Consider the following 9,168-nt stretch of genomic DNA (forward strand, 5'->3'; position numbering starts at 1 on the left):
GCTGCTGAAACACGAAGTTATATTGGCTTGAGATAAGCTCAGCCCAAGGGTAAGTGGGCGGGGCTAGAGGTAGAATTTGCATGTAAATACAACACCACATCGTGGAAAAGGAAAGAGAGAGACAGACACCGAGAGACATCCACACACAGAGAGAGGCACACACAAAGAGACACACGAGAGACGCATATAGAGAAAAACACACCGGCAGAGAGAGACACCCACACAGGTAGATGCAGAGAGAGATAGACACAGAGAATTACATAATTGCCCATGAATTACTATGGTGTGACAATGCCAATTACCAATGTCAAAGGGAACATCAATGAATGGTAAATGTGGGGTAATATCCCCAGAAGAGCATGTAGACTACATTAAAAAATAAAATAATCAGGCAATATAATATCACATATGGGTTCAGTTTAAAGTTTACTTATGACAAATAACACTGAAATAATTGTGCTCCATAGATTATCTTAATGGTTAAGTTACATAAACATCACGGAATCACTTAAGCTGACCATTTAAAAAGACATTAATTCCAAGATGTTGAGCAAAGGAAATTGTATGGAAGTTCATCTCACACCAAGTACATGTTACTATAAAGCTAAATCTGCATAGTTCTCGATCAGCAAAGTCGCAAACATGTTTTACCACAAGCAAGGAGTTCGGTGTAAAGCTGTTAAGCAAATTAACCACTGCACACGGTTGTAAAGCTCTCTGCCTCAAAGACAGCACTTTACCAAGTGTCACGACGCAGCTGCACACGCCACATGACAATAGGCGGAGTGAGTGAATCTAAGGAGACACTGACCCTGTCAAAGGGGATTCATGTCTAAAGCATTTGTGGCTGGTGCTACACATTTCTAACGTGATTAGCCATTTAGCTGATCTATCATTTGTGGACAGGTCGCTTCTGGAAAACAGCCACATAGCTCAGTGGGTCTCACCTGGTAAAATAAAAATAGTTTATAGAGTTCGTTCTACCTTAACGCGTGTTTTCATAACGCCATTTGGATATGGCACGATGGATGTATTAGGGAACACGTTTTATAACACGGATGCTAAGTGGTTGAGTCAACAGAACCACGTCGCGCGAGTAGGAATGTGCGGTTGTACGGCTGCCTGGGCACAGCGTCACACGAGGCATTGGGATGCTGCTGGATGCTTCCTGATGCTCCCCACGCGCCTCAGTCTTTGTTCAGCCGACACACGCATCTCACGCTGTTATCACGGACTGTGCTTTACCCTGTATTAGTCATTGTAACGAGGGAGTTTACACAACGCGGTGTTATTCAGCAACGCAACTACCGCGTTATAGAACACTGCAGTAAATATTGTCGCGGTGTGGAAGGAGCAATGAACGTCATCTTGTGGCATGGAAAGGCATCGCAGCCCTAGCGAGCAGCCAGAGACAAAGCCTGCACGCACGGCAAAGTTGTGATTGACCCGGGGACTATTAGCAAGTGACACGTATGGACTAATGGTTACTCTAAATGACGATGTTGACGTTGGTTATAACGTGCTACAAATATGCTGAACGCAACATCGCATTAGCTCTGACAAATAGCGGACTTTTTTTAAGTTATCGTTTACAATGGTTAATTTGTATATCATGCCAAGTGAGTAATTTGCGTGTGGACCCTGACAGCGGCACTCAATGTCCAACTCTTGCGAATGCTCTCAGGGGATCTTTACCGTGCGCTGCGTTCACTCACTCAGCCCCAATCTCCCTGTCGTGAACTCACCACTCACCCACTCACTCACCTCACCCTTCAACTCACTCACCCTCCTCACCTATTAATTCTCCTCATTAACTCACTCACCCTGCAATCCACTCCCTCACCCCCCCTCCATCACCCGGCACTCACCGCTTGTCCGTGACCACCTCTCCCGTGCCTACAACCACAAACACCACCACCACCTCTCCCGTGCCTACAACCACAAACACCACCACCACCTCTCCCGTGCCTACAACCACAAACACCACCACCACCTCTCCCGTGCCTACAACCACAAACACCACCACCACCTCTCCCGTGCCTACAACCACAAACACCACCACCACCTCTCCCGTGCCTACAACCACAAACACCACCACCACCTCTCCCGTGCCTACAACCACAAACACCACCACCACCTCTCCCGTGCCTACAACCACAAACACCACCACCACCTCTCCCGTGCCTACAACCACAAACACCACCACCACCTCCTGCTGCTGCTGCTGTCGCGGTCTCCGCGTGGCGCCGCGGGCCCAGGGGGAGGCCTCGCGGCCCAAGAGCGGCGCCCCCCCCTCCCGCTCCTGGCCCCTCCCCCTCGTCCCTCCTGGCCCCTCCCCCTCGTCCCTCCTGGCCCCTCCCCCTCGTCTCTCTTGGCCCCTCCCCCTCGTTCCTCCTGGCCCCTCGTCCCTGCTGGCCCCTCCCCCTAGTCCCTCCTCCTCCCGCTCGCGACGTGGAGTGATCTCGCCCCCCCACCGCCCATTGCAAGAATGGCGGGAAGCGGTCGCGGGGCCGACCGTGCGCCGCCTCTCGCGTGATTGGCTCGCTTCGCGTCACGTGGGGCAGGCGGAAGAAGAGTATGGGGGAGGAGCTGCGCGGTTAGGGGCGGGGCCGTGGAGTCACGTGGTTGGCAATGATTGACAATAAGTGGGCAGGGATGACTGTTACGTCATAGTGTACGTCACATCCGGTATAGACGTTAGTATAAATAACGCCCCTTCGTGACGTGCCTCACACTTGCCTCTGTCCCGCGTGCCGTCAACACGAGCTGAGCATGGCGCTGCTGATCGTTGGCGTTCTGCTCTTGGCCCTGCTTGGGATGGGGATCTTCATTTATCTTCGTTTTACGCTTTCCATCTCAGACTTTCACCGCGAGACCACGACGCTGCAAAGGGAGATGATGGGCCAGCAGAATGTGGAGCTCTGTCAGAAGAACAAGACGACCCATCTGAAGCTACAGCAGCAGCAGGAGGAGTTGATGGATAACCGAGAGACTCTCCAGAGAGAGAACAGGGGCCTGGTTCAACAGCTTAAAGAGCACCAGTTGGAGCTGGAGTCCACGAGAGTGCCTTGCTGCGAGCGTGCGTCTCTCCGTGCGGATTTTCTCCGAGACTGCAATGCAGCACAGCGGCAAATGTCGCTGCGCTGTAAAAAGGAAGGTCTCCGTAGGTCGCTGCGCATCCACCTGAGGGAGTTGAACTTCCTGAATCCACAGAGAGGGCAGAAGCAGTTTAGGCTGCGCGGGAAGCTGGCGCGTCACGAGGAAAAGTGGCACGGCGAAGAGAAGATGCGCAAAGAGTGCCGGCATCTCAGTAGACAGCTGAAAGAGCTGAAATGCGCCAATTCTCAAATTTACAAAGATGCCACCACCACCAACGCCACTGCCACCACCGCTGCCACAGCTGCCACCACCGCCACCAAGCTCAAGAAATGAAGAGATGTATTAATTGGGTCCGAAAATGGCTGAAACGCAAGTCGACCATTTAAAAACATTGGGGCAATTTTGAAAATGACACCGCCCCAATTAAAACATTATTCACAAAGACAAACGTTCCCCGTATAGAATCAAGAGACTATTTGGGCAAGTTGCTATTAGCAAGGAGCAGCACCTAAGAAGGCCTCCACAATACAATCACAAGCACAAACACAAAGGTCCCCCATGTAGCCTCAACACACTGTTGGGGAAAGTGTTGTACAATATATATTTATCTATGTTTAACTTATTTTGCATCACATGTAGTCAACCATACCAATGGGAGGTGTTGTTAATGAATAGTACAACTTTTGGATTCCATTACAGAGAATCGTTAGTAAGTCGAACAGTTCATAAGTCTGAATAAAATAGTGTACTGTATTTAAATTCACATACTGGAAGTGTTGTAAAATGTATTACGGTTTAACAAAAAATTGGAAGCATTGTTAAAGTCATAACACGGAATATTATACATTTGCAAATAATACTGTAATAAATACTGTATGGTAAACAAAAAATAAAGTTACGTAAATAGAAAAAAAAATGTTTTTATTGTCACTTACCTTGAGTCTGGATGTGGGCCCGTTTGTCGGGAGGGGGCATAATGAGTCCCCATAACTGCACACGGGGGGGGTTGGGGGTGAACGCCCGCAAGCACACAAACACACAACAGCGACAGTCATCCCCCGAATAGCCTAACCAGAATGTTGGGGCAAGTGCTGTTAGCCAGCAGCGCCTATGAAGGCTGGAATGTCGCACGAGGGGGTGCGTGGACAGCACCACGCCCGGCTGCCTTTGTCTCCCCAGTGGTGATATTTACACACCACACCAGGCACTTATTTGAGGCTGAGTCGATCGACGGAAAGCCCAGCAACCATTAATATAATCGTTAAAGGTGTTGGTCGTGAGTGGGAATCGAACTGGGATCGGTGGGATGGTAGACAGTGTTCACCATTGCACTATCTCTCTCCACACACACACTCACAGGGGTATATGCGTCCGTCCACACACGCACAACAACAAGACAATAATCGCCGTTTGCCCCTAAGTGGCAGTAACATCACCACAGCCCTTGTGCGGTGCTTGGTGCATTTTGAGGTCACTTGAAGTGTCGAAGGATGGCTGGCAGGAAGTCATGAATAGACACAGGTACCATGGGTTGACTTAAGGTGATGACGGGCAGATGCAAAAGCCGTGCTCCCCACTGTGCCAACTTTCAGTGTTTCAGTCGTATAAGCGCTCTGCTCATTGTTATGAGTGTCGCTCCGCTGCCCTACGCTATTGCTGGAGGGCAACTGCCTCCACCTCCCCAGTAGAGTCTTTCATGAACCTCCTCCACATAGGCCTATCGCGACACTGCTGCTACCAGTCATCAGCAAGTTCAATCAGCTCCACATCCTTCTGTACCACATCAGTCCATCTCTTCTGTAGCCCATGCCGCGCCTGTTTAGCATGATCTATCCGCCCAAATTGAAGCTGCTTGGGGATGCGGTGACAGTGCAAATAGACTTCATGACCCAGCCAATGGAGCCTGACTTGTCGGAAGGGCCCACTGATGAGCCTTTGTCCAGATATTTCAGGAAATTTTGGCCTCCTCACACAGTCCAGTCTGGTTAAACCCTGGATAGATCGTAGGCAGGCTATAGACCGAATGTTTCAAATCATTGCAGATAATCCTATAGAGAGAAATAAGGGAAGGCATAACTGTGGTCCAGAAGACATGAAGGTTTGTATGGAGTAACAGATCAGGTAGCTTCCATACAATGTTATGCAGCTGATGAAAATATAATGCCGCTCGAATGAATCGAAGTGAGACCTCGGCTCCCAAAACAGAGTTGGTCATGAGCACACTGCCCAAGTACGGAAATATCTCCACTGTCTCCACAACTGCCTCAAAATACATGGGGAATTGAGGGAGGGGAGCATTTTGATGATGTAAAATACCCAGGGAGGTGATTTGTTTTTGTGGGGCTGATGGTAACGGCCCATATTTTAGTAGCATGTTCCGTGTTTAGATGGAGTGTCTCCAACTCCTCCTTAGAGTGGGCAGTAATCACCAGATCATCCGCATTCATAAAATGGTTTAACAATAGAGAGCCATACCATGACCGGACTCGTGCATCGATCAGCCTCCCATTATATCTATACCAGATTTAAATTCTACTGGTACATCCATGGAAATCGTCTCATTACTAAGTAGTAAACGAAATATGTTAAGTCGTGTTGGGGCCAGAGGACATCCATGTCGCACATTACTCACATATTCTATCATCCCTTAACTCCATTATATCGATTTCCCATGAGACACAGCAGTTGTTTTTCTATTGTTTATATATGCTTTTCATTACAGTAACTCTGTTTTTATTTAGCTTTTGTTATTTTGGTGATCCAGGTCTCTCTTGCAAATGAGAATCATCCTAGTCTCTTTAGTTCTCGCCTGTTTTAACTAAATAAATTACTACTTACTCACTCCATTATGAACTCACCCACTTCCCTTACTTTATGACTCATAAATACGTCCTCTCCTTCCTCATGAGTCATATATTGACCTGATAACCTAGGCAATCACCTGATCATTCACTGTGCCAACATCACTCATGCACTGTTTCACAATCTCACCAATGACCTACTCATCCCATCACTCACTGCCTTACTCATCATCCGCTTCCCTCATTGACCCACTGGTAAAATGGAAATACGCAGTCTAACACTCACGTGTTTAAAGAAGCTCCTTCGCACGTTAGCTTTTCTAGATGATTTATTTCACGATAACGTATTTACAACGCAAAAGTACGACTCACATGAACCTTCCCTCGTACAGTACCCTGCATCTGTTTCCACCCATCAACACTGACACCACTATAACCTTTGCCATTTAAGAGAAAGGAAGTAGAAGACGGTTGAGTCTGCTGGAAGAATGTACCAGGGAAACTGCTGGAAGCTGCCAGGGCGAGGCTGAGTGGGTAGAAAAGGGAGAGCGAGGCCCGCAATTGGGGCGCTAGCTCGGAGACTGAAGGACGACTGCAGGTGGATGACATAGGGGCCGACTGTTGGATATCTACATGGTGGAAACCATTAAGAAAGACTGTTCGAGATGAATGTAGTGGAAAACACTGGGGCTGCAGATAGTCATACCCTTGTGAAGCGTGTGAGTTGCACTCTCTTCTCAAAAATGGAACCTGCAAAGAAGCTTCTGGTGGCAGTGGTGGGATACAGTCTACAAGTTCAAGAAGGAAGACCCGCCGAAGAGCTCCTGCAGAGGACGAGTCATCAACCCTAAGCGCTCCGGGTTTTTGAGACTCGGCAAATGGCGCGAGTGAGAGCCGGACCCCGTTGGCAGCCAAGTTCCCGATGGAAGTGGATGCTCTGCTAAAGACCCAAGAACCAGCATCGCCGAACAAAGAAAATTGGCGGCAGCTGTTGGACAGGTTGGACCACCTTACCTCAGTGGTGGATCGACTGATAATTTCGATGATGAAGAAAAGAGAAAAGGAAGGAACAGGTAGTGCACGGCTTAAGCCAGATCAATCTCCACCATGGACCGCAATGGCGAGGAGAAAGTGCCATAGGGCAGCAGCCATCGCTTCCCCCCGTCGAGCAGCAGGCGGGAACCAATCAAATGACTCAACCACAACTAGAAGCTGTTCAACAGACCTTAACCACCATGCAGAAAAATACGGGAGGCGATTGGATTGCATTCATCAAAAGATTTGAAGCAGCTGTCAGAGTCAGCCGATTGATTGACGACGAAGTGCTACGATTGCTTCCTACGGTGTTGGATGACAGAGCACTATTGGCCTTCTTTATGATCCCGGAAAATCAACCTGCCACAACCCAACACGGTTGTCAAGGGATGGCCGATGTTTTCTGTCCTGCGTCCAGCACAAGGCAGCAATGTTCGGCCTGGAGAAGAGGAGAGAGCGAGCCACTGATGGCTTATAGAAGTACCTTGCAAGCGGTTGCAGATGTGGCATTTTCAACGATGGACATGACAACCTGAAACGTGCTAGTGGTGGAGCGGCTACAAACTCTTCTCTATCAAAGTGGCATTACATTGCCGATTGTGCCAGAGAGGGAGCAAACTTCAATGTAGTTTGCTAAATGCCTCTGGGCACACACAGATCCCAGGGCACCATGTGAAGTAGCAGCCCATGTTACAAGGGTGATGGAGAATGGAGGAGCAGGAGGACCAACGGAGCCAACAGGGACAGCAACAACAGGGACCGCCGCAATGCCCAGCATGGAGGGTGATCTGCAGGCGACCTTGAAAGAGATGGCTGTTGCCATCCAGGGGTTCAACGATTCAAGGTGTCAACTACAGCATCAGCGACCATGGCACAACCACGGAGGAATCCAGGACCATGCGGTGATATATTGCTACAACTGCGGGAGGCCGGGCCACATCGCGAGCGGTTGCCGAGGGGAAGTCATCCCGAGACAACCAAGAAACACCCAGGGGTGTCGCCTGTACACCCAGCCAGATCGCACGTGCACCTCATTTCCAAAACCCTCATCACCAACATCACTAGCACACCACTCGATCACATCGACCTGGAGTGAAACAACAGGGAAAATTGGGCCAACATCTCGGGATAAGTGGAAAAAGTTAGTGAGATCGGTCGTAGCAGCAGCGACAGGAGCAGCATGGTGTAAACCGACCCTCCCTGACTCGCCGAGACAGGTGATGTCAATAAACACAGCAACGATAGAAAATGATGTACCACCCGCAGATCATGATCTTGGGCTGATAAGGACCGAATGAATCCGATTGCAAAAATAGGATGAAATTATAGTCATTGGCTGCACAGGCAGCTGAATGTGCTCAAACTGGTCAAAAGGGGGAGCCATTCATCCCATGGCGAGGTCTCCTGATGAGGTGGGACATGAAGATGCAGCGTTGTTGCCTAGTGGTGCAAAAACCCTTGCAAAACAGTTGCTACTAGAAGTGCACGCCAAACAACAAATGCACTTGGTCCACCGAAACACATTGCTCACACTGCAGGCTCGATATTTTTGGCCAGTGATGTCAAAAGATGTACGCGAGCGGGTAATCATTGTCAGGAGTGTGCAAAAAGGAAACCTGCTCCCCATCCTATACAGCCTCCACTGCAGTCGATCGCAGTGGTGAGGGTAAACGAACTAGTAACGTTGGATATCCTGGGTGCATTTCCTAAAACAGCAAGGATAAAAAAAAAATATTTGCTCGAGGGGATGGAGTATTGCACACACTGGCTCGTTGCATGGCCAATACATGACCAAACGGCTGCAATAATAGCAGAAGCCTTTCTCCATGGCTATGTATTGGACAAGGGCCCCACTGAGAAACGTCTAACAGGCCAGGGTCAGAATTTTTCTACTAATCTGTTGCGAGAGGTTTGTAATATCGTGGGTACTAAGAAAATTCGAACGCCACCGTACCACCTGCAGTGTGATGGACAAGTAGATAGGCTTAACCGCACGCTGTCCGCAATGTTGTGCCATGTTGTAAATGGTGATCAGATGGACTGGGACTTGCACATCCCAGGGGTCCTAGGGGCATATTGTAGAGTGCCACATGCATCGGCCGGGCTCTTCCCCTTCGTTTGGATGTAGGGGAGAGACCCTGAGCCACCTATTGAGGACCAACTGGTGGCTTTCCCTGATAAAGTTGTGTCGTCGCCAACCTCCCTCAGACTGCCACTAAAAAAGCTATGTGAA

The sequence above is a fragment of the Petromyzon marinus genome (assembly GCF_048934315.1).
Source record: "Petromyzon marinus isolate PM22_M1 ecotype Great Lakes invasive population chromosome 84 unlocalized genomic scaffold, UKy_Petmar_22M1.pri1.0 chr84_unloc.4, whole genome shotgun sequence".
Lineage (NCBI taxonomy): Eukaryota > Metazoa > Chordata > Hyperoartia > Petromyzontiformes > Petromyzontidae > Petromyzon > Petromyzon marinus.